Here is a 26,575-nt window from a genome sequence, read left to right as displayed (position 1 = left end):
GGAAGGAACTGAAGCAAGGAGTTAGGAGGGCTAAAAGGGGTCATGAAAAGTCATTGGCAAACAGGATTAAGGAAAATCCCAAGGCTTTTTATACATATAGAAAGAGCAAGAGGGTAACCAGGGAAAGGGTTGGCCCACTCAAGAACAGAGATGGGAATTTATGCGTGGAGCCAGAGGAAATGGGCAAGGTGCTAAATAAGTACTTTGCATCAGTTTTCACCAAAGAGAAGGACTTGGTGGATGATGAGCCTAGGGAAGGGAGTGCAGATAGTCTCAGTCATCTCATTATCAAAAAGGAGGAGGTGTTGGGTGTCTTGCAAAGCATTAAGGTAGATAAGTCCCCAGGGCTGGATGGGATCTACCCCAGAATACTGAGTGAGGCAAGGGAAGAAATTGCTGGGGCCTTGACAGAAATCTTTGCATCCTCATTGGCTACAGGTGAGGTCCCAGAGGACTGGAGAATAGCCAATTATGTTCCTTTGTTTAAGAAGGGTAGCAAGGATAATCCAGGAAATTATAGGCCGGTGAGCCTTATGTCAGTGGTAGGGAAATTATTAGAGAGGATTCTTCGGGACAGGGTTTACTCCCATTTGGAAACAAACAAACCTATTAGTGAGAGGCAGCATGGTTTTGTGAAGGGGAGGTCGTGTCTCACTAATTTGATTGAGTTTTTTGAGGAAGTGACAAAGATGATTGATGAAGGAAGGGCAGTGGATGTTATCTATATGGACTTCAGTAAAGCCTTTGACAAGGTCCCTCATGACAGACTGGTACAAAAGGTGAAGTCACACGGGATCAGAGGTGAGCTGGCAAGATGGATACAGAACTGGCTCAGTCATAGAAGACAGAGGGTAGCAGTGGAAGGGTGCTTTTCTGAATGGAGGGATGTGACTAATGGTGTTCCGCAGGGATCAGTGCTGGGACCTTTGCTGTTTGTAGTATATATAAATGATTTGGAGGAAAATGTAGCTGGTCTGATTAGTAAGTTTGTGGACGACACAAAGGTTGGTGGAGTTGCGGATAGTGATGAAGATTGTCAGAGGATACAGCAGGATATAGATCGGTTGGAGACTTGGGCGGAGAAACGGCAGATGGAGTTTAATCCGGACAAATGTGAGGTAATGCATTTTGGAAGGTTTAATGCAAGTGGGAAGTATACAGTAAATGGCAGAACCCTTAGGAGTATTGACAGGCAGAGAGATCTGGGCGTACAGGTCCACAGGTCACTGAATGTGGCAACGCAGGTGGATCAGGTAGTCAAGAAGGCATACGGCATGCTTGCCTTCATCGGTTGGGGCATAGAGTATAAAAATTGGCAAGTCATGCTGCAGCTGTACAGAACTTTAGTTGGGCCACACTTAGAATATTGCGTGCAATTCTGGTCTCCACACTACCAGAAGGACGTGGAGGCTTTGGAGAGGGTACAGAAGAGGTTAACCAGGATGTTGCCTGGTCTGGAGGGCATTAGCTATGAGGAGAGGTTGGATAAACTCGGATTGTTTTCACTGGAACAACGGAGGTGGAGGGGCGACATGATAGAGGTTTACAAAGTTATGAGCGGATAGAGTGGATAGTCAGAAGCTTTTTCCAAGGGTGGAAGAGTCAGTTACTAGGGAACATAGGTTTAAGGTGAGAGGGGCAAAGTTTAGAGGGGATGTGCGAGGCAAGTTCTTTACACAGAGGGTGGTGAGTGCCTGGAACTTGTTGCCGGGGGAGGTGGTGGAAGCAGGTACGATAGCGACGTTTAAGAGGCATCTTGACAAATACATGAATAGGATGGGAATAGAGGGATACGGTCCGCGGAAGTGCAGAAGGTTTTAGTTTAGGCAGGCATCAAGATCGGCGCAGGCTTGGAGGGCCGAATGACCTGTTCCTGTGCTGTATTGTTCTTTGTTCTTTGTTCTTTGAAGCTGCAATATTGACCTTTGGCTGCACTGTGACTTCCTTGACACACAGGCTCACGGACCAGCTTGTCAAAAGCAGTAGGGAAATGGTGTCGACCTTGCTCAATATAACTCCTGCCGTGGGTTCTATCAACCTTCAGATCTGTAGGCAGCGTGACATTGAGAGTCAAGTCGGAACAGCCCAGTGGAATGTCAGTACTGTGTCTCTAGGTCACATCACTTTCACACCAGCGAGTGTTCAACGCGCTGCATCTTGGCTGCAGCGGAGCCTGACAACAGTCAGGGATTGGCTCTTCCCACAGAATAGCTGCCTAAAGTTGACCTGAGTAGTGTCTAATGTTCACAGAGATCGAGAGCCAGCTTAGTTCCTTGAGCCTGACAGATAATCACTTGCCATTCCAGCCTCTTGGCCAACACTTGGACATAACATTAGACTAGTTATAAAGTTGTACAGCACAGAGACAGGCCCTTCGGCCCATCGTGTCCATGCCGGCCATTAAGCACCTATCTATTCTAATCCGATTTTCCAGCACTTGACCCGTAGCCTTGTATACAATGGTATTTCAAATGCTCATCTAAATACTTTGGTACGACCAGGTGAGCAATGTGTCTAGGGGTTCTCTTTACTGTCTTCACCTGGTCTTATTGTAACAGAGTTTAATTTTAAACACACTGTGTTTTGAGCTCCCCTTTTTGTGAATCCATGTTCACAGTTTCCAATTATCAGGCAAATAACTGAGCACAAACAGGCTTTCTTTGGTTTAAAGCAGAAAGATGAAATTTATTAAACCTTAAACTTAACTCTAATATGGTTCACGCCTGCAGATATATGGCATGCTCATGCTAGCATGCACATGCAATATAAACATGCAAGATAGGGACAGAAAAGAGTAGAAGAAAAGATAAGTAGAACAGTTTGAGGCAATATCTGGTTACTGTTTCTCGCGCTCGCTGTAGTACTTGATTGAAGTTATATTCTTGCGTTTCGTTGGGGCTCAGCATTCTTCTTAAAACTTTGTTCAAGTGGCAAAACCTTTCTCTCTTTGAGTTTCACATGTCTTCATTGGTTTTAGTTCCCTGAGAAGCGATGAAGGCAGGCAGGAGTTCTTGCTTCAGTTTCCAGAGCACATGGTGTTCTGCCAGGTACTTCCTTTGTTTAGGAGTTCAAATTCAAAAAGCTCCCACGGTGCTCAGCAGGTTAGTCATGTGACTAGTTCCTTATATGGAACAGTCTCTTCACATCCCTTGTTGGAGGCTCAAATTTTTCTGCTAGCCATATGACTAAAACTAGTCTGACCACTTCTGTGTATTGAAGAGCCAATGCAGAGTCTCCATTGTTTCAACATGGTCTGTTACAATGGAAATGTCTTTCCAGTCAGAGATTGCAATTTTTAAAGTTCTAATGTTCTTGTGGCAAAATAATCTGCACCTCAGTCTTGGCAGGTGGGGGTTTGCCTGACAACTTCTTAAATGTTGTGAGGGTTCCTGCCTCTACTGCCCCCTTCAGACAGTGTGTTCCAGATTCCAACCATCCTCTGGTGAAAAAATCTTTCCTCAAATCCCCTCTAAACCTCCTGCCCCTTACCTTAAATCTATGCCCCCTAGTTATTGACACCTCCACTAAGGGAAAAGGTTTCTTCCTATCTACCCTATCAATGCTCCTCATAATTTTGTATACCTCATCAGGTCCCCCCTCAGCCTTCTCTGCTCTAAGGAAAACAACCCTAGCCTATCTAGTCTCTCTTCATAGCTAAAATGCTCCAGCCCAGGCAACATCCTGGTGAATCTCCTCTGCACCCTCGCCAATGCAATCACATCCTTCCTATAGTGTGGTGCCCAGAACTGTACACAGTACTCCAGCTGTGGCCAAACTAGCGTTTTATGCAGCTCCATCATAATCTCCCTGCTCTTATATTCTATGCCTCGGCTAAGAAAAGCAAGTATCCCATATGCCACACTAACCATTTTATCTACCTGTGCTGCTGCCTTCAGTGATCTATGGACAAGTACACCAAGGTCCCTCTGACCCTCTGTACTTCCTAGGGTCCTACCATCCATTGTATATTCCCTTGCCCTGTTAGTCCTCCCAAAAAGCATCACCTCACACTTCTCAGGATTAAATTCCATTTTCTACTGCTCTGCCCATCTTACCAGCCCATCTATATCATCCAGTAATCTAAGGCTTTCCTCCTCACTATTTAGGACACCACCAATTTTCATGTCATCTGCAAACTTACTGATCATATCTCCTATATTCACCTCTAAATCATTAATGTACACTAAAACAGTAAGGGTCCCAGCACTGATCCCTGCAGTTCTTTTGGGCCTCCTTATCTCGAGAGACAATGGATACGCGCCTGGAGGTGGTCAGTGGTTTGTGAAGCAGCGCCTGGAGTGGCTATAAAGGCCAATTCTGGAGTGACAGGCTCTTCTACAGGTGCTGCAGAGAAATTTGTTTGTCGGGGCTGTTGCACAGTTGGCTCTCCCCTTGCGCCTCTGTCTTTTTTCCTGCCAACTACTAAGTCTCTTCGACTCGCCACAATTTAGCCCTGTCTTTATGGCTGCCCGCCAGCTCTGGCGAATGCTGGCAACTGACTCCCACGACTTGTGATCAATGTCACACGATTTCATTTCGCGTTTGCAGACGTCTTTATAGCGGAGACATGGACGGCCGGTGGGTCTGATACCAGTGGCGAGCTCGCTGTACAATGTGTCTTTGGGGATCCTGCCATCTTCCATGCGGCTCACATGGCCAAGCAATCTCAAGCGCCGCTGACTCAGTAGTGTGTATAAGCTGGGGGTGTTGGCCGCTTCAAGGACTTCTGTGTTGGAGAAACAACCCTCGACCATCACCCTCTGCCTCCTGCCACTAAACCAATTTTGGATCCAATTTGCCAAATTGCCCTGGATCCCACGGGCTCTTACCTTCTTAACCAATCTCCCATGTGGGACCTCATCAAAAGCCTTACTGAAGTCCATGTAGACTACATCAACCACTTTATCCTCATCTACACACCTATACATCTACACACCTGCTCTTCATGAGCTCAGGAAGTCCCAAAGCAATTTACAGCAATGAATTACTTTTGAGCTGTTGTAATGTAGGAAATACAGCAGTGAGTTTTGCACAGAGCAAGCCCTCACAAAAATGATGATGATGAGATAATCTGTTTTTAGTGATTTTCGTTGAGGGATAAATATTGGCCAGGTCACGGAGGGACAATCCCCTGCTCTTCTTCAAATAACGTCATGGGCTCGTGTAACATCCAGCTGAGAGGACAGATGAGGCCTCAAATTAACATCTCATCTGAAAGACAGCATCTCCAACAGTGCAGCACTCCCTCAGTAGTGCATTAGAGTGCTAGTCTAAATTTTGTGCTCAAGTCTCTGCAGTTGTATTTGAAGCCACAACTGTCTGGCTCAAAGGCAAGAGTGCTACTGGTGAGTCACAGGTGACAGCTAAGGAAACGGGAGTGCCATGGTGGTGAGTATTAGATTGACATGCTGAAATTGGCTTACTGTAAAATAAATCTATTGATATCGGTATCTGACAGGAGACGAGTTGCTTTTGACAATGGAGGGAGATGTTGAAGGTGTTGGTAGTTTGTGGAATGGTAGTGGCAGGGGAGTGGCAGTCGTGGGAGTCAGTTGCCAGCATTCGCCAGAGCTGGCGGGCAGCCATAAAGGCGGGGCTAAAATGTGGCGAGTCGAAGAGACTTAGTAGTTGGCAGGACAAAAGACAGAGGCGCAAGGAGAGAGCCAACTGTGTAACAGCCCCGACAAACAAATTTTTCTGCAGCACCTGTGGAAGAGTCTGTCACTCTAGAATTGGCCTTTATAGCCACTCCAGGCGCTGCTCCACAAACCACTGACCACCTCCAGGCGCTTACCCATTGTCTCTCGAGATAAGGAGGCCAAAGAAGAAAAGAAGTGGCAGGGACTGAGAAGATTTTCCTGTTAGATGTTCACCAGATCTGTTTTATTGCAGTGGAAAGATTAACTCAATTGGATAGAAGGGCATGTTATTGCTTGAGTTAATGGAAAAGTTGGCAGAATCAGGTTTCTATGCTCATATTCGATAGAAGCTGAATGGGAATTTCTGGGAAACTCTTGATCCTCCTCTAGCACATTCTCCAACTCCTCTTCAGGCCACTCCACCTCCTGATCATCTAGCTGGCTGCCCTGTCAATCCTTATATTGTGCAGCTTGTAACAGTAGTCCTAAACTGAAGGACCACACCCCTTCCAGCCATCACAACCACCACCCCCACCCCGTCACGCCTGCGACCCCAGTGTGGTATCAGCCTCTGATTCCACAACCCAATGCCAATCTCAATGGTGACTCAAATGGATGCATTGGCCCTTTTACTGGCTCATGTAGAAGGAGCCTCAGAGGGTCATCAGCCTAAGCTTGTATTCCCTTCAGTATAGAAGATTAAGGAATCATTTAATTGGATGTATTTCAAATGATTGAATGAATTGATAGGGTTGTGAGAGAGAAGCTAATTCCTTTGATGGGCATTTTCAGAACAAGGAGGTGTAACCTTAAAATTAGAGCTAGTCCATTCAGTTGTGATGTCAGGAGGTATTCCTTCATGTAAAGGTATAGAGGAACTATGGGTAGGTGGTGGCGTAGTGGTATTGTCACTGGACTAGTAACCCAGAGACCCACGGTATTGCTCTGGGGACATGGGTTCGAATCCCACCACAGCAGAAGGTGGAATTTGAATTCGATTAATAAATCTGGAATTAAAAAGCGAGTCTAATGATGGCCATGAAACCATTGTCGATTGTTGTTTAAAGGACTAATGTCCTTTAGAAGAGGAAACCTGCTGTCCTTACCTGGTCTGGCCTATATGTGACACCAGACCCACAGCAATGTGGTTGACTCTTACATGCCCTCTGAAATGACCTAGCAAGCCACTCAGTTGTATCTAACCGCTACGAAGTCAATAAAAAGGAATGAAACCAGACGGACCACCCGGCATCGACCGAGGCATCGGAAAAGACAACGGCAAACCCAGCCCTGTCGACCCTGCAAAGTCCTCCTTACTAACATCTGGGAGCTTGTGCCAAAGTTGGGAGAGCTGTCCCACAGACTAGTCAAGCAACAGCCTGACATAGTCATACTCACAGAATCATACCTGACAGACAATGTCCCAGACACTGCCATCACCATCCCTGGGTATGTCTATCCCACCGGCAGGACAACCCAGCAGAGGTGGCGGCACAGTGGTATACAGTAGGGAGGGAGTTGCCCTGGGAGTCCTCAACATCAACTCTGGGTCTCATGGCATCAGGTCAATCAAGGGCAAGGAAACCTCCTGCTGATTACCACTACCACCCTCCCTCAGCTGATGAGTCAGTACTCCTCCATGTTGAACAGCACTTGGAGGAAGCATTGAGGGTGGCAAAGGCACAGAATGTACTCTGGATGGGGGACTTCAATGTCCATCACCAAGAATGGCTCGGTAGCACCACTACTGGCCGATTATTAAAAGATATATTTGCTAGACTGGGTATGCGGCAGGTGGTGAGGGAACCAACAAAAGGGGAAAACATACTTGACCTCTTCCTCACCAATCTGCCTGTCGCAGATGCATCTGTCCATGACAGTATTGGTAGGAGTGACCATCGCACAGTTGTTGTGGAGATGAAGTCCCGCCTTCATTTTGAGGATACCCTCCTTCATGTTGTGTGGCACGACCACCGTGCTAAAGGGGATTGATTTCGAACAGATCTAGCAATGCAAAACTGGACATCCATGAGGCACTGTGGGCCATCAGCAGCAGCAGAATTGTACTCAACCACAATCTGTAACCTCATGGCCCAGCATATCCCCCGCTCTGCCGTTACCATCAAGCCAGGAGACCAACCCTGGTTCAAGGAAGAGTGCAGGAGGGCATGCCAGGAGCAGCACCAGGCATACCTCAAAATGAGGTGTCAACCTGGTGAAGCTACAACACAGGACTATCTGCGTGCAAATCCGCGTAAGCAGCATGCGATAGAGCTAAGTGCTCCCATAACCAACGGATCAGATCAAAGCTCTGCAGTGCTGCCACATCCAGTCGTGAATGGTGGTGGACAATTAAACAACTAACTGGAGGAGGTGGCTCCACAAATATCCCCATCCTCAATGATGGGGGAGCCCAGCACATCAGTTTTTTTTTATTTATTCTTTCATGGGATGTGGGCGTCGCAGGCCAGGCCAGCATTTATTGCCCATCCCTAATTGCCCTTGAGTGGGAAAGTGGCTTGCTAGGCCATTTCAAGGGCATGTAAGAGTCAACCACATTGCTGTGGATCTGGAGTCACATGTAGGCCAGACCAGGTAAGGACAGCAGATTTCCTTCCCTAAAGGACATTAGTGAACCAGATGGGTTTTTACAACAATCGACAATGGTTTCATGGCCATCATTAGACTAGCTTTTAAATTCCAGATTTTTTTTTTATTTATTGAATTCAAATTCCACCTTCTGCTGTGGTGGGATTCGAACCCATATCCCCAGAGCAACACCTGGATCTCTGGGTTACTAGTCCAGTGACAATACCAGTACGCCACCACCTCCCCAGTGAGAATGATAAGGCTGAAGCATTTGCAACAATCTTCAGCCAGTAGTGCCCAGTTGATGATCCATCTCGGCCTCCTCCTGAAGTCCCCAGCATCACAGATGCCAGACTTCAGCCAATTCAATTCACTCCACGTGATATCAAGAAACAACTGAAGCCACTGGATACTGCAAAAGCTATGGGCCCTGACAATATTCCGGCAATAGTACTGAAGACCTGTGCTCCAGAACTTGCCGCGCCCCTAGCCTAGATGTTCCAGTACAGCTACAACACTGGCATCTACCCTGCAGTGTGGAAAATTGCTCAGCTATGTCCTGTACACAAAAAGCAGGACAAGTCCAACCCGGCCAATTACCGCCCCAACAGCCTACTCTCAATCATCAGTAAAATGATGGAAGGTGTCATCAACAGTGCCATCAAGCCACACTTGCTTAGCAATAACCTGCTCAGTGACGCTCAGTTTGGGTTCTGCAGGGTCCACTCAGCTCCAGACCTCATTACAGCCTTGGTTCAAACATAGACAAAAGAGCTGAACTCAAGAGGTGAGGTGAGAGTGACTGCCCTTGACATCAAGGCAGCATTTGACCGAGTATGGCATCAAGGCGCCCTAGCAAAACTGAGGTCAATGGGAATCAAGGGGAAAACCCTGCGCTGGCTGGAGTCATACCTAGCGCAAAGGAAGATGGCTGTGGTTGTTGGAGGTCAATCATCTGAGCTCCAGGACATAACTGCAGGAGTTCCTCAGGGTAGTGTCCTGGGCCCAACCATCTTCAGCTGCTTCATCAATGACCTTCCTTCAGTTATAAGGTCAGAAGTGGGGATGTTCGCTGATGATTGCACATTCGTGACTCTTCAGATACTGAAGCCATCTGTGCAGAACTGCAGCAAGACTTGGACAATATCCAGGCTTGGGCTGATGAGTGCCACACAAGTGCCAGGCAATGACCATCTCCAACAAGTGAGAATCTAACCATCTCACCTTGACCTTCAATGGCATTACCGTTGCTGAATCCCCCACTATCAACATCCTAGGAGTTACCATTGACCAGAATCTGAACTGGAGTAGCCATATAAATACCGCGGCTACAAGAGCAGGTCAGAGGCTAGGAATCCTGAGGCGAGTAACTCACCTCCTGACTCCCCAAAGCCTATCCACCATCTACAAGACACAAGTCAGGAGTGTGATGGAATACTCTCCACTTGCCTGGATGGGTGCAGCTCCAACAACACTCAAGAAACTCGACACCATCCAGGACAAAGCAGCCCGCTTGATTGGCACACCATCTACAAACATTCACTCCCTCCACCACCGACCCGCAGTGGCAGCAGTGTGTACCATCTACAAGATGCACTGCAGCAATGCACAAGGCTCCTTAGACAGCACCTTCCAAACCTGCGACCTCTACCAACTAGTAGGACAAGGGCAGCAAATGCATGGGAACACCACCACCTGCAAGTTCCCTCCAAATCACACACCATCCTGACTTGGAACTATATCGCCGTTCCTTCACTGTCATTGGGTCAAAATCCTGGAACTCCCTTTCTAACAGCACTGTGGGTATACCTACCCCACATGGACTGCAGCGGTTCAAGAAGGCAGCTCACCACCACCTTCTCAAGGGCAATTAGGGATGGGCAATAAATGCTGGCCTGGCCAGCGACGCCCACATCCCATGAATGAATTTAAAAAAACTCAGGAAATCTCTCTCTCAAAAAGCTGTTGAGGGTGGAGTCAATTGTAATTTTGAAAATTGAGATTGATAAACATTTGTTAGGCAAGAGTATCACAGAATCGTTACAGTACAGAAGGAGGCCATTTGGCCCATCATGTCTACACCGGCTCTTTGAATGAGCAACTCACCTACTACCATTTCCCTGCCTTCTCCCTGTAACCCGACACATTCTTCCTTTTCAAATAACGGTCTAATTCCGTTTTGAATGCCGCGATTGAACTTGCCTGCACTACACTTTGGATGGTCTTCACCTGAACCAGAGGGGTACCAATATCCTGGGGGGGAGGTTTGCTAGTGCTCTTCGGGGGGTTTAAACTAATTCAGCAGGGGAATGGGAACCTAAATTGTAGTGCCAGTGTACAGGATGTTGAGAGTAGTGAGGGCAGGGATAAGGTTACAAGGACGCAAGAGGGCACTGGCAAGCAAGAACCTGGTTTAAAGTGTGTCTACTTCAACGCCAGGAGCATCCGGAATAAGGTGGGTGAGCTTGCAGCATGGGTTGGTACCTGGGATCTCGATGTAGTGGCCATTTCGGAGACATGGGTAGAGCAGGGGCAGGAATGGATGTTGCAGGTTCCGGGATTTAGATGTTTCAGTAAGAACAGAGAAGATGGTAAAAGAGGGGGGGGTGTGGCATTGTTAATCAAGGAGAGTATTACAGCGACAGAAAGGACGTTTGAGGACTCGTCTACTGAGGTAGTATGGGCCAAGGTTAGAAACAGGAGAGGTGAGGTCACCCTGTTGGGAATCTTTTATAGACCTCCGAATAGTTCCAGAGATGTCGAGGAAAGGATAGCGAAGATGATTCTCGACAGGGGCGAGAGTAACAGGGTAGTTGTTATGGGGGACTTTAACTTTCCAAATATCGACTGGAAATACTATAGTTCGAGTACTTTAGATGGGTCAGTTTTTGTCCAGTGTGTGCAGGAGGGTTTTCTGACACAGTATGTAGACAGGCCAACCAGGGGCGATGCCACATTGGATTTGGTACTGGGTAATGAACCCGGCCAGGTGTTAGATTTAGATGTAGGTGAGCACTTTGGTGATAGTGATCACAATTCGGTTAGGTTTACCTTAGCGATGGGCAGGGACAGGTATATACCGCAGGGCAAGAATTATAGCTGGGGGAAAGGAAATGATGATGCGATTAGGCAAGATTTAGGATGCGTAGGATGGGGAAGGAAACTGCAGGGGATGGGAACAATCGAAATGTGGAGCTTATTCAAGGAGCAGCTACTGCGTGTCCTTGATAAGTATGTACCTGTGAGGCAGGGAGGAAGTTGTCGAGCGAGGGAGCCGTGGTTTACTAAAGAAGTTGAAGCGCTTGTCAAGAGGAAGAAGGCGGCTTATGTTAGGATGAGACGTGAAGGCTCAGTTAGGGCGCTTGAGAGTTACAAGCTAGCCAGGAAGGATCTAAAGGGAGAGCTGAGAAGAGCAAGGAGAGGACACGAGAAGTCATTGGCGGATAGGATCAGGGAAAACCCTAAGGCTTTCTATAGGTATATCAGGAATAAAAGAATGACTAGAGTTAGATTAGGGCCAATCAAGGATAGTAGTGGGAAGTTGTGTGTGGAATCAGAGGAGATAGGGGAAGCGTTAAATGAATATTTTGCGTCAGTATTTACAGTAGAGAAAGAAAATGTTGTCGAGGAGAATACTGAGATTCAGGCTACTAGGCTAGATGGGATTGAGGTTCACAAGGAGGAGGTGTTATCAATTTTGGAAAGTGTGAAAATAGATAAGTCCCCTGGGCCAGATGGGATTTATCCTAGGATTCTCTGGGAAGCTAGGGAGGAGATTGCAGAGCCTTTGTCCTTGATCTTTATGTCGTCATTGTCGACAGGAATAGTGCCGGAAGACTGGAGGATAGCAAATGTTGTCCCCTTGTTCAAGAAGGGGAGTAGAGACAGCCCTGGTAATTATAGACCTGTGAGCCTTACTTCGGTTGTGGGTAAAATGTTGGAAAAGGTTAAAAGAGACAGGATTTATAATCATCTTGAAAAGAATAAGTTCATTAGCGATAGTCAGCACGGTTTTGTGACGGGTAGGTCGTGCCTCACAAACCTTATTGAGTTTTTCGAGAAGGTGACCAAACAGGTGGATGAGGGTAAAGCAGTGGATGTGGTGTATATGGATTTCAGTAAGGCGTTTGATAAGGTTCCCCACGGTAGGCTATTGCAGAAAATACGGAAGTATGGGGTTGAAGGTGATTTAGAGCTTTGGATCAGAAATTGGCTAGCTGAAAGAAGACAGAGGGTGGTTGTTGATGGCAAATGTTCATCCTGGAGTTTAGTTACTAGTGGTGTACCGCAAGGATCTGTTTTGGGGCCACTGCTGTTTGTCATTTTTATAAATGACCTGGAAGAGGGTGTAGAAGGGTGGGTTAGTAAATTTGCGGATGACACTAAGGTCGGTGGAGTTGTGGATAGTGCCGAAGGATGTTGTAGGGTACAGAGGGACATAGATAGGCTGCAGAGCTGGGCTGAGAGATGGCAAATGGAGTTTAATGCGGAAAAGTGCGAGGTGATTCACTTTGGAAGGAGTAACAGGAATGCAGAGTACTGGGCTAATGGGAAGATTCTTGGTAGTGTAGATGAACAGAGAGATCTTGGTGTCCAGGTACATAAATCCCTGAAGGTTGCTACCCAGGTTAATAGGGCTATTAAGAAGGCATATGGTGTGTTAGCTTTTATTAGTAGGGGGATCGAGTTTCGGAGCCACGAGGTCATGCTGCAGCTGTACAAAACTCTGGTGAGACCGCACCTGGAGTATTGCGTGCAGTTCTGGTCACCGCATTATAGGAAGGATGTGGAAGCTTTGGAAAGGGTGCAGAGGAGATTTACTAGGATGTTGCCTGGTATGGAGGGAAGGTCTTACGAGGAAAGGCAGAGGGACTTGAGGTTGTTTTCGTTGGAGAGAAGGAGGAGGAGAGGTGACTTAATAGAGACATAAGATAATCAGAGGGTTAGATAGGGTGGATAGTGAGAGTCTTTTTCCTCGGATGGTGATGGCAAACACGAGGGGACATAGCTTTTAGTTGAGGGGTGATAGATATAGGACAGATGTCAGAGGTAGTTTCTTTACTCAGAGTAGTAGGGGCGTGGAACACCTTGCCTGCAGCAGTAGTAGACTCACCAACTTTAAGGGCATTTAAGTGGTCATTGGATAGACATATGGATGAAAATGGAATAGTGTAGGTCAGATGGTTTCACAGGTCGGCGCAACATCGAGGGCCGAAGGGCCTGTACTGCGCTGTAATGTTCTAATTCTAATTCTAATTCTACACTCTCAGGCAGTGCATTCCAGATCCTAACCACTCACTGCATCAACATTTTTTTTCCTCATGTCGTTGTTGCTCCTTTTGTCAATTGCCTTAAATCTATGCCCTCTTCTTCTCAATCCTTTCACAAGTGGGAACAGTTTCTCCCTATCTACTCTGTCTTGACCCCTCATGATTTTGAATACCTCGATCAAATCTCCTCTCGGCCTTCTCTGTAAGGAAATCAGTCCCAACTTCTCCACTCTATCTTCATAACTGAGATTCCTCATCCTTGGAACCATTCTCGTGAATCTTTTCTGAATTTCTCTCTAATGCCTTTCCATCTTTCCTAAAGTGCGGCACCCAGAACTGGACGGAATACTCCAGCTGAGGCTGAATCAGTGTCCTATACAAGTTCAGCATAACTTCCTTACTCTTGTACTCTATGCCCCTATGAATAAAACCAGGGATACTGTATGCTTTATTAACTGCTGTCAATCTGGCCTCCCATCTTTACACACATATACACCCAGGTCCCTCTGCTCCTGCACCCCCTTTAGAGTTGTACCCTTTATTTTATATTGTCTCTCCATGTTCTTCCTACCAAAATGAATCATTTCACACTTCTCTGCATTGAACGTCCTCTACCACTTGTCTACCTATTCCACCAACCTGTCTATGACCTTTTGAAGTTCTACACTATCTTCCTCACAGTTCACAATGCTTCCAAGTTTCGTATGATCTGCAAATTTTGAAATTGTGCCCCATACACTGTCTCAGTCATTAATATATATCAGGAAGAGCAAGGGGCCCAACACTGACACCTGGGGAACTCCACTACAAACCTTCTTCCAATCCAAAAAACATCCATTCACCACTAGTCTCAGTTTCCTATCACTCAGCCAATTTTGTATCCATGTTGCTACTGTCCCTTTTATTCCATGAGCTTTAACTTTGCTGACAAGTCTGTTGTGCAACACTGTATCAAACGTCTTTTGGAAGTATTAAGGGTTACAGAATCAAGGTGGAGGATGGAGTTAAGACACAGATCAGCCATGATCTGATTGAATGGCAGAACAGGCCCGAGGGACTGAATGGCCTATTGTTCTGTTGCTATGGGTCTTCATGATTAAAGAACCTCATGCCATATGTTACGACTGAGGAGGGAGGAATGCACAGTCTTTCTTTAGTTCCACTTCTCCTTCGGTCACAACATATATTTAAATGTTTACCCAGTTACCAATACAGTCAATCATATACTCTACTCTTTATCCCAGAATAAAATACACCAACCAGGTTTCTTTAATAAACAACAAAATTATCAGTCTATTATAAAACAAGATTTATCCACTAATGAAGCAAAGCATTAACACACAGATTGAAATATGAAAGTTCTCTTTTAAATACCCAACACACACACACACACACACACTGGTTAAAGAAAAAAAGACAAAATAAGACTTGGTCAAATACTTGTTAATTCTTGAAGAAAAAGGATGAGATATGTTGTGTCCCAAATAGCTTACAGTCTGGCATCCGAGTACATGCAGACGCATCACTGGGATCTTTTCTGGAGCAGTTCTTTTCAGGCAGCATTGAGAATTAATCTGACAGGTTTTCCAGGAGCTTCTCAGGAAAAATGCAGCATCAGGGGCTTTAGCTCCCACACACTGGATTTTCCAGGGTCCCTTAGAGAAGTGGAGGAAAGATGAGATGGGTGTTTATTTGAGCAGGCTACAAACCCAACTAACTCAAAACAGTAATCAAGAATGAAACCCACTCTTGAGCTCCATAAATCTTGACATGTCACTTCTCAGTAAACAACTCTCCTGAGTCACAAAGGCTTCTATTGTTAAATTAGCTGAAGGCATGCGACATCCAGTAAAGGTTTGTTTTCAAGCAAAACCTCCTCGTGACCCTTATTTAAAAAAATCACATCCATGGAATCTTTTCAGTTTTCCAAATGAAGCAATGTCAATAATACTAAAACATGAGTCCTCAAAAAATTATTAAAAAACAGAAGCGTTTTCATACAAGTATGAAAGAGGTATCGATTGAATGCTGTAAATCTATATAGGGAGCTGATGGAAAGATCCGGACTAAATCTAATAAGGGAACAGAAAATGCTGTGCTTCAATTACTATCTTTATTTGTGAGGATTTTGGCAATCGCTGAAAAAAATTATTCAATATAGCTCATCATCTTCAGGAACATCCCATGTGTGAATGTTATTTGCAATAACATTTAGAAGAATAATGCTGCTTCAGTCAGCTTGTGAAGCATTTCCTCTCCTTGTAAATTCAAAATCATTCTTCTGACTGTGACACTGTAATGGCTGGAAAATGTTTGTCTTGAGCACAGCAGTTACAATCAGTAATAACCTACGGCTAATATTGTTGCGCAGCTGGTTTGAGAGGCGTGGCTCAAGTAAATGTCTCTATGAATCTATGACTCTCTAAGTAGACGGAACTTTAAGTAGGGTCATCAGCCACGACAATGGTGAGTTGCCAACATCCTCTAGCAAATCCTTTGTGGTCTAGCATTTATGCATCCAGAGAACTTGTAACATAACCCCATTGTAGCATCTTATTATTGGTTTATGATTTCAAAGTTTTCCCCTCAACTGCCCTAACTTGTAGTTTATTTCATGTGTTGATAACTTTTTATTGAGCTAGATCAGTCTCAGTCCCTTTCGTCTAACATGAACATGTAGCTCAATCCTTTTTGGTTTAGTTTTATTGTGTAACTTAGTCCTCTTACCCTAGTCCTACTAATTATCTCGGTCCTGTTGTCGAATTTTGATACATATTTCAGTCCCATTGGGCCAACACCTATATGTGTGTATAGCAGTGTTTGTTTGTTTCTAAACTAGTAGTCCAAAGACCTGGATCAATATTCCAATAAAACTTGAATTTAAATCCCATACTAAGAATTTGAATTCAGTTTTTAAAAATCTGGAGATAAAAGTCTGGTATCAGTAAATTACCGTGCAGGTGTCATTAAAACTCAACTGGATCGTTGCCCTCCTTTAGTGGAAACCTGCCAGAGACTTGCTGGTTGATAGGTAAATTGGCCAGTGTAAATTACCCTTAATATAGGTAGGAGAATGGTAGGGAATATGGGATTAATGTAGGATTAGTATAAATGGGTGGTTGATGGTCAGCACAGACTCGGTGGGCCGAAGGGCCTGTTCTGTGCTATATCTCTCTATAATCTATAATCTAATCTATAATCTTACCTGGTCTGTCTTATAAGAACATAAGAAATATGAGCAGGAGTAGGCCATTTGGCCCCTCGAGCCTGCTCCACCGTTCAACAAGATCATGGCTGATCTTCTACCTCAACTCCACTTTCCCACAATATCTCCATAACCCATAATTCCCTTAGTATCCAAAAATCCATCGATCCCGATCTTGAATAATGTAAATGACTGTGCATTCACAAATTGCTGGGGTAGAGAATTCCAAAGATTCACAACCTTTGAGAAAAGAAATTTCTCCTCATCTCAGTCCTAAACGGCCAACACCTTATTCTGAGATTGTGACCCCGTGATAATTAGATCACCTCTCATTCTTCTAAAGTCTAGGGAATATAGGACTCAAACCCCATAGGACAACCTCTCATCCCAGGAACAGTCTAGTGAACCTTCGTTACACTCTCTCTAGGGCAAGTATGTCCTTCCTTAGGTAAGGAGACCAAAACTGCACACAGTACTCCAGGTGTGACCTCACCAACGTCCTGTATAATTGTAGTAAGATTTCTTTACTCTTATACTGCAATCCCTTTGTAACAAAAGATAACGTATCATTTGCCTTCCTAATTGCTCGCTGTACGAGTATATTAACTTTCTGTGATTCATGTACAAAGACAGTGGTTCTCAAACATTTTTGGTTGAAGGGTCCCTTTTCAAATGAATTAGTAGTCACAGACTCCCAATCTAAATGTTAATATTATGTAATACCCATAATAGGGAAGTGCTGGATGTATAGCGTACTATAATAAAAATTTTAGGAAAAGAGGTAACTACTTCAAGTAACAATTTGAGGACTATTTCACTAATGTAGACCAGATAAACCAGGGATAAAGGATAAGTGTAACTCCACTAACATTCCAATGAATGCCAACTGTTTTTAATGAGGGTAAACATTTCCTGTTAATGGCATACATACCCAATCAGATCACAGATCACATCCAATACAAACAGCAATTGGCCAAATCACTATTAATAGCAGTCACACCGTACTTAAATGTTTAATAGGCTCAAAACAGGTCACTATATTATTTTTTAAAACTTCCCGTACACAGACGGGTTTCCTCCTTTCCAATTCTATTACAGCACTCACTTGAATGTGACATTCTCCAGAATATTTTACAGACCTGTGCAAACCCAGCCTAGTTTCTCAGGGCGGACTCTTGCTGCCATAATTTTTAAATGTGGGCCGGGACCATATGCGGGTCCTGACCCTGATGGATTCCAAGTCCCGTCTGCCTCCGGGATCTCTCCGGAGCTGACCAATTAACAGGCCACCTACGGGACCCACTGTCCAAATAGGGAATGGCCAATAGGAACACCCAAGGCTGTGGCAGCCGGCAGCCCCACCGAAAGAGGTGGGGCTGCCGATGATGGCAGGAGAGCACGAGGGCGCCTCAAGATGGAGGCATGCTTTGAAGACTTCAGAAATCAGTTCAAGCAAGAGTGGCCATAGCTGCCAGGCCATCATTGTGTAGAGGTGGATCCCTCCATAGGATGGTGTTGGCCAGGGGCTGCAAGAAATACAGAGTCTGTTACAAACTGCTGGAATAGCTTGTGACCTAAAGTAACCTGAGCTCTGACACTGGCCTGTGCTGGTAAAAACCAGTTTGAACTAATTAATTTATGTGACAAGACAAAGGAGAGATCACAGGAATAGAGCCTTATTTGGACACGGTGTGATACCGGAGTCTTTGTGCCTGGGCCAATAAGGAGACGATACGAATGAGGTGAGCAGGCCTAAACCAGCCGGAAAGAGACAGCACAGTTTTGAAGAGATAATAAAGAGAATAAGTATGGAGAATTTCAGGCATAGAGCCAGCGAGAAACTCCGGAGACCAACCATCGCGGAAGTGGAAGACCCTACATGAGCAACGCGGCAACGATGTAAAAGAGAGAAAGAATGGAACGCCTGGCCAGCGTCAGCTCTCCTCTTTTTCGGGTATTATCCTTTGTTTTCTGTGACTAGGTCAGGGGAAGGTCAGAGGAACCAAGTGGGTGTGCTTATCGATTCTAGCTAGCTTTGTTATTAACTGTATAACCCAGTTTGAGTTGCATGCTGTTGTCTAACCAAGTGTATAAGCCTTATTCTTACATTGTACAACAATGTGAATAAAGTAAATTGATAGTCAAAGAAAGGACTGAGTTTCCTCTTCTTTGTACTAAGCCATTAACCGAAGCCGGTGGATTAGGTGGAGGGTGGCTCTCCTGTAACCCCGATATCCCAAACACCCAGCCTGAGCCTGAATTAAGAGGACTTAGTCCCACGTGATGGCCAGGATCAAGTGGGTGAAGGGAATAAAGGGGCCAGGGGGGAGTTGACTCCGCGCCATGGTTTACATAATTGGCGTCCCTGGGTGGGCACAAGGATCAATCTCTCCATTGAATCAGCGGGAGACTCAAGCCGAACCGAATTGGCAAAGTGCAGAGAGAACAGGAACATAGGGGTTAATTCATAGCTACTAACATAAGATGACGAATGAAAGGGAATCTCCAAGCCCTGGAGACTTGGATTGTTTTGATTGGAAGGGATTCCTCCAAAAATACGTAATAGGGAAATGGCCGCAATACGGGGAGTATGCAGGTCACACTAGCAACAAGGGAAAACCCGTAGGGGATTTTGGAAGATTGCACAAGCAAAGATGTCAGCTAGGAAATTTGAAAAAATACAGAAGTCAGTAGCTATCGGCTGCTGACTTGAGGAATGGATAGAATGCCAACAGCAGGCTAAAAAAGAGCAGAACAGACTAGAGGAAGAGAATAAAAAACTCCGTGAGGAGGCAGCCCGCCTTAGTGAAAAAGTAACTGATTTGCAGGGACAGAGAAGTGAGGATTTGATGCATATGAACTAATATCAGTTAAAGTGTGAAAAACTAGTTACAGAAAAAAGTAGGTGAAAGGGAGAAGCCCAAGCAGCTAAAGCTGAGGTGGAAGGATATAAACAACAATGTAGTGATTTAAAAACTGCCATGAATGTGATCCAGAGAGCAGCTCAGGAAAAGAGAAGTAATACAGGTGATCGCACAAAGTGTCAAAAATACATAGCGAGACTGCAAGAACAGCTAGCTACGCAGAGAGGTATAATCTGTGCTTTTGCACCCGAAGGAAGTGAGGCGAACGGTGAAGGGGATATAGATTGAAATGATTTAGCAGACGAAGCGCTAGATACGGCCATGATGACAGAGACCCTCTACCCGAGGATCCTCCGCCAGCATATGAGCCAGAGCCAAAGGAGCCATCGGCCCCCGTGGCCCCCCTTGTGACCACTAGGGCAGCGATAGGGGCAGATGGCCAGGTGGCAGCTGGCCCGCGTATGACATATTCACCCCAATGGGGGTACAGCAATTGAGGGATATTGCGAAAGACATTGGGACGTGTGCACCCGGGGATGATCCGAGGGAGCTGTTCCAAGCGATCAATCAACAGAGAGGAGTACACGGCTTAGATGATGCTGGAGAAAGAAAATTAATTATAATGTGCCTACACCCACACATACACTCCGCCCTACCGGAGGAGCAAAAACTTGGTAGAGGCACAAATGAGGCTTTAAAAGATCAAGTATTAAACATCATGGGCGCTAACAGAGGGGACCCAGTGGAGGCGCTAACAAAATGCTATCAAAGAAAAGGTGAACACCCTGTCGCGTTTGCGGCCCGCATCTGGGCGGTGTTTCAAGGGGTATATGGCGCAAATCTAGATAGAGCCAATCCAACGCCAGAGATTAGAAACCGATGACTAAGAACGCTCGTGTCGCATGGCACTGAGGAGTCAAGAAGGGCACTAGATCAATTTGATCCCTCTGATGACACGCACACAGAGGCTTGGGTACTCAGGAGGATGGTTAGAGCATGGGAGAAGGGAACAACAAAATTCTCCAAGGCCCCTGGGGGAAAGGCGATGCCTGTCAAAGATCAGACAATAACCTGGAGAAATGAAGGTAGGGGAACTACCTACACAGGGGGCACCCCACCCAGCCTTTCAGACAGGAGGAAGGGGTAGAGGCATCGGGAGAGGAACCGTCCCAGGAATAGGGAGAATTCCGGGCGGGCCGACCCACTGCTATAACTGTGGCCAGGAGGGACATTTCAAAAGAGAATGCCCAAACCTGAGACAAAAAAATGCAGGTCGGGGAGCAGGCCAGAACAAACGCCAGAGCCTACCCGTGGAAGGACCGAATAGGTCAAATCCTCAAGTTGATATACTAGAGATAGCACCGTCTTCGGGGTTGTACCCCGAACCACAATGACGGTCGCAGGCCTCTCCGTTATGGGTGTGTGACACACGGTGAGATAACACAGGGAGACCCCTAGTGAATGGTAGGGTTGGAGGCCGCCCTGTCACGTTCCTTTGGGACACTGGAGGATCCCGAACCACCGTAAACACCACCAATGTTCGTAAAGTAGATTGGAAAATTCAAAGTAAACTTGTTTTAAGCTGATTCACAGGACATTCACAAGTGGGATATGTGAGCGTACCATTGGAAGTTAGTGTGGGGGACGTAGCAATAGAGCACTCAGTGGTTCTCATTCAGTTACCCAGAGAACAAGAACATATATTAGGGTGTGATTACATGGCTAAAGCGGGACTCTGTTTTGACCCTGTTAATTGCGCCATTTGGCAAATGCCCTTGGGCATGGGTAGTATAGATCACACATCCGTCCCGGTGGGGGAATACCAGGATAGGATATGCACGTTCGGGGAAATGTGGACAAGACCAGAAGAAATGAGTAGCGATTGTGAAGTACAACAAATGATCACACGGAATTCAGTAGTATTTGCTCGACATAAACATGATGGTGGGAAAATGACCGGGAGTGTGTGTATACAGGGTCCAGACCCCAAACCACATAAGCAGTATGGTTTTCCGAAACAGGCAGAAGAGGAGGTGGGAAAGGTGATACAGAGTTTGCTGCTACAAGGGATACTAAGACCGTTCGCCTCCACTAACAACTCGCCTATTTGGCCGGTGAGGAAACCGGACGGTAGCTGGCGACTAACGATAGACTACCGAGAATTAAATAAGGTAACCCCGTTAATGGCCCCCACCGTAGCAACTAGCCCAGAGACGGTAGTTAAACAAAATGCGGACGCACAGTGGTTCACGATTTTAGATATAAGTAACAGTTTTTGGTCTATTCCACTGGAGACCGAATGCCAATATAAATTGCGTTTACCTTCCAAGGACAACAATATACATGGACCGCCCTGCCGCAGGGATTTCATAATTCCCTGTCTATATTTCACTAATGTTTAAGGGAAGGGTTAAAAGGGTTCTCAAAGCCTGAATGTCTGGTGCAGTATGTAGACGACTTACTTCTACAAACTGAAACGGAAAAGGAACATTGTCAGTTACTAAGTGAATTACTACAATTGTTACACGAATTGGGACTAAAAGTAAACCCTAAAACAGCGCAGGTTGTGAAACAGAAGGTTATTTACTTGGGAATGATCTTGACACCAGGAAAGAGAGAAATTGACCAACGGATGGTAGCAGCGGTTGGCAGACTCCCTGTCCCGAGGTATGTAAAAGGGTTGAGATCTTTCCTGGGTTTGGTGGGATATTGCAGGGACCACATTGATGGATTCGCTACAAAAGCGGCCCCATTAATGGAGCTATTGAAAAAGAATGTGGCGCGGGAGTGGAAAACTGAACACACACAGGCCATTTCAGATTTAAAGCAGGCACTAGCTGCTGCGCCTGCTCTGAAAACCCCAAATCCAACTGAGCCATATTCATTGGAGGTAGCTACCACAGACACCACCCTCTCGGCAGTTCTGTTACAGGAGACACGCGGGAAATTCAGACCAGTAGCGTATGCCTCGCGTATGCTTTCACCGGTACAGCAGGGGTATACGACGTGCGAGAAACATGAGTGTCAAGTCATGATAGCAAATGATCCCAAGGGACCATTTGTATCAAAACAAAGAGGAGGGGGTAGGAGTGGATTGGAGAAAGCAACGGGGCCCGAAAGCAAAGATGCAAAGGAAAAAGAAGAACCCCACTTAAAGATTTTTGTGGATGGTTCTTCATCAGGACAGAGGGGATGTGCGAGGCAAGTTTTTTACACAGAGGGTGGTGAGTGCCTGGAACTTGCTGCCAGGGGAGGTGGTGGAAGCAGGTACGATAGCGACGTTTAAGAGACATCTTGACAAATACATGAATAGGAAGGGAATAGAGGGATATGGGCCCCGGAAGTGCAGAAGGTGTTAGTTTAGGCAGGCATCAAGATCAGTGCAGGCTTGAAGGGCCAAATGGCCTGTTCCTGTGCTGTACTGTTCTTTGTTCTTGGTACAGTATGGCGAGAGGAAAACTGGGTGCGGGATATATGTAGAAGACGAACACGATCAGGAAAAATTTAGTGCAGCCTTAAAATTGCCTAAAACCATGAGCACGCAGGCAGCAGAATTAGCAGCCATCGCATATGTGGTTGGCCACCCAGAATACTTCCCGCCCGGATCAGTTATATATTCTGATAGCATGTATGTCTGTAATAGCCTCACGGAACATTTGCCCTTATGGGAGGCGAGAGGTTTTGTCGCAGTGGATGGGAAGCCCCTTCCATCAGCCCCATTATTAAGATACATCTTTGAAGGAGCACAGGGGAAAGGATATGGGATCACGAAGGTGAAAGCTTATTCAAAACTTACTCCAGAAGGGAACAGGAAGACGGATGAGCTAGCCAAACAAGGTGCTGTTAGTGGGCAGGAGTGGCGGCCACCGATTGAGGACTTTGGGGAACAGAAAGGGAAACAGGTTAAGGTAATGGATTTAACAGAGGAGCAGAAGAAAGGTGGAGAATTGAAAAAACTGATAGAAGGAGTAGAGTCAGACACATACAAAGAGTACAAGGGGATAAATATTCAGGACGGAGTGGTTTTATGTGAAGGAAAATTCGTAGTGCCAGAGGAGGGATGTAACCAAATAATCCACTGGTACCATGACTTATGGGGACATAAAGAGTCAGAGAGTACCCTGGAAAGGATAAAGGAGGTGTGCTGGTGGCCTGGAAAGAAAGGTGACGTGGAACACTATGTCAAGAATTGGTTGATCTGTGCACAACACAACCCTGATAGAAATGTCAAGAAAGGGGCCCTCCGACATACTCGACCAGTTGAAGGGCCTTGGACTAATTTACAGATAGACTATGTAGGACCCTTACCCCCCACTCCAGGAGGGTTTAATTACATTCTAGTAATAGTAGATACGTTTACCGAATGGGTGGAAGCTTTCCCAACCAGAACAAATACAGCCAAAGTCACCGCGAAAATTCTGTTAGAAAGGGTATTCACTCGGTGGGGTTTATCCCGAAGCATAGAATCAGATCAGGGAACACATTTTACAGCCCAAGTAATGCAAAATGTAATGACCCTCTTTGGGGTCAAACAGAAATTCCACATACCCAATAGACCACAGTCCAGTGGAATTGTGGAAAGGATGAATCGGACATTGAAAAACATGATAGCTAAAATGGTACAGCAGCACAAGACAACCTGGAAGGTCGTTCTGCCCTATTTGTTGATGGTAATCAGGAATACCGCGGCTTCATCAACAGACTATACTCCCTATAAACTCATGACGGGAAGGGACATGAAAGGAATGGAGGGGTTGGTAGGTTTGGACTTGTCCGAACCCGAGGTGGACAGTATTATATCAGAAAAATGGGTGCAACAACTAGTAGAAGCAGTGAGAGAAGCAAATTATGTAGCAGCTCACCAACAAGGAAAGAAGAGACAGCAAAGCAAGCCTTATTTTGATACGAAAGCCAGTCCGATAGAGTTGGACCCCAGACAAAGGGTAATGATCAGAATATACCAGCCCACCTCATTCTTGAGTCCAAAGTTCACCAGTCCCTATGAGATCGTAGATAAAGCTAGTCCATCTGTATACAAAGTATTGACGGCACCAGATAAGAGTGGCTGGTATCACATTAATCAGTTAAAGTTAGTAGGAGAAAAATAAGATAATCACAGTTGGCATGTGATGCTTGATGCTACCAATGTTTCGACTGAAGGTCAGGGAGATCAAGAGCAGGATCAACTGCAGATCCAAGCGGAAGTGTTTGAAAGACAACCTGATGTACATCCGCATACAGAGAGAAATCGAGGGAAAAAACGAAAGAAAAATAAAGAAAACAGGGGAAGTAAGTGGGCTAGAAGAAATGGACGGTTAGAATCAGAAACAAATTGGGAACAAGATATTAACAGTCTGGCTCAGTGTATGGAGAGACTGGACTTAAAATAGGATAAGAAAGAAACTGTAAATAAGAGCAGAAATTACACTTGTATATTACAGGTCCAGCCCATAATGAAGAGGGTGATACATTTCATTGCTATTGGATTGACCATATTTGGGACTATGGGTGAACCCGCATCGGAGCTGTCACGACGAATGAACGCGCCTGAAGCAGTGGCGACGTGGGAAGATTATCCCATAGCCAGAAACAACTTTGCTCCGCAGATCAAGATAGTTCGAACCAACAAAGGAAAACGAGAAGATTTAAATTTGTATTATGCGGGAGTGGATGGGTTGGCGTGCGCGGGAAAAACATTGGGGTATACCGAAGGGAACAGAAGTTTGACCTTAACTAACAGAGTGTTAGGTACCTGTGACGAGGATAGAGGAAGATATTATGTTGGGGCAGTGTTTCATATTCCCCGACACGGGAGTAATTTGACCTACCCTTTAAAGACAGTCCATAACGTGGGCAAGTACCAGGAGGGTATTTGGATATCTTTAAGTAACCCACCATCTCATGCCATTGCAATGGATGATGTTGAGAAAGGGGTAGATTTGTCAAAATGTCATCAAGGGGGGAATCACTGGGCCTGTCCGGAAGAGACAACGAGACAGAGACTTACAAATTGCGGGCTAAGCACCTATGAAAATTGTTCATTGTCCATTCTGCCTGTTAATAACCAAACCTTTTTACAATATGCCCTTGTGGGGCAAACATATTACATAGCCACGGCTGCTATGAATTACAACAAGGGATGGAAACAGTGCCCTCTGGAGGGACACAATGTAGCCATTCACAATGTAACCTCGGACTTGGTTGTTGGTGGACAAGTCCTGACTAAGCCAATAACGAGGATAGTGATAAAGGAGAATCTCACGGTCCAACATACTGATACAGATCAAGAGGTACGGGAATATATTGCCACCGAATTACCACCCATCCCACACCTGACAGCGGATTGGGCACAAATAGCAGGAGAGGCAAAAGAGATAATTCATCAATGGAATAAACACACTAAAACAATTAGAACTCATGCCGACAAAGCAAATGAACTGTTGCGCGACCCAGGGTTTTGGAGTAAGTTTTGGAATTGGGAATCTAATGTTCAAATACATCCATGGGTCAGAATTGTATCACATAGTGTTGTCATAGTGATTCTATGTGCGCTAATAATTGTTGTACTCAATGTATATCAGCTTAGAAGGTGGAAAAATGAAATTTTGCAAAGATTGGATGATGGGGCTATAATGAAACAGAAGGAACAGTTATCAATATAAAAACAATTGTATATACTAAGTTTTATAAACGTATCTTTTTGTATGTAACAGTATTACACACCCATTGGGGGGCAATGACGTTCTCAGGAATGGTTCACAGAGAAGGGAAACTTGATGATCCTAAGATAAGTATCTTTGGATCATGAGGGGGGAGATGTTGGCCAGTGGCTGTAAGAAATACAGAGTCTGTTACAAACTGCTGGAATAGCTTGTGACCTAAAGTAACCTGAGCTCTGACACTGGCCTGTGCTGGTAAAAACCAGTTTGAACTAATTAATTTATGTGACAAGACAAAGGAGAGATCACAGGAATAGAGCCTGATTTGGACACGGTGTGATACCGGGGT

This window comes from Heterodontus francisci, chromosome 9, assembly GCF_036365525.1.
Source record: "Heterodontus francisci isolate sHetFra1 chromosome 9, sHetFra1.hap1, whole genome shotgun sequence".
In the NCBI taxonomy this organism is placed as follows: Eukaryota; Metazoa; Chordata; class Chondrichthyes; order Heterodontiformes; family Heterodontidae; genus Heterodontus; species Heterodontus francisci.
This window is presented reverse-complemented; position numbering follows the sequence as displayed.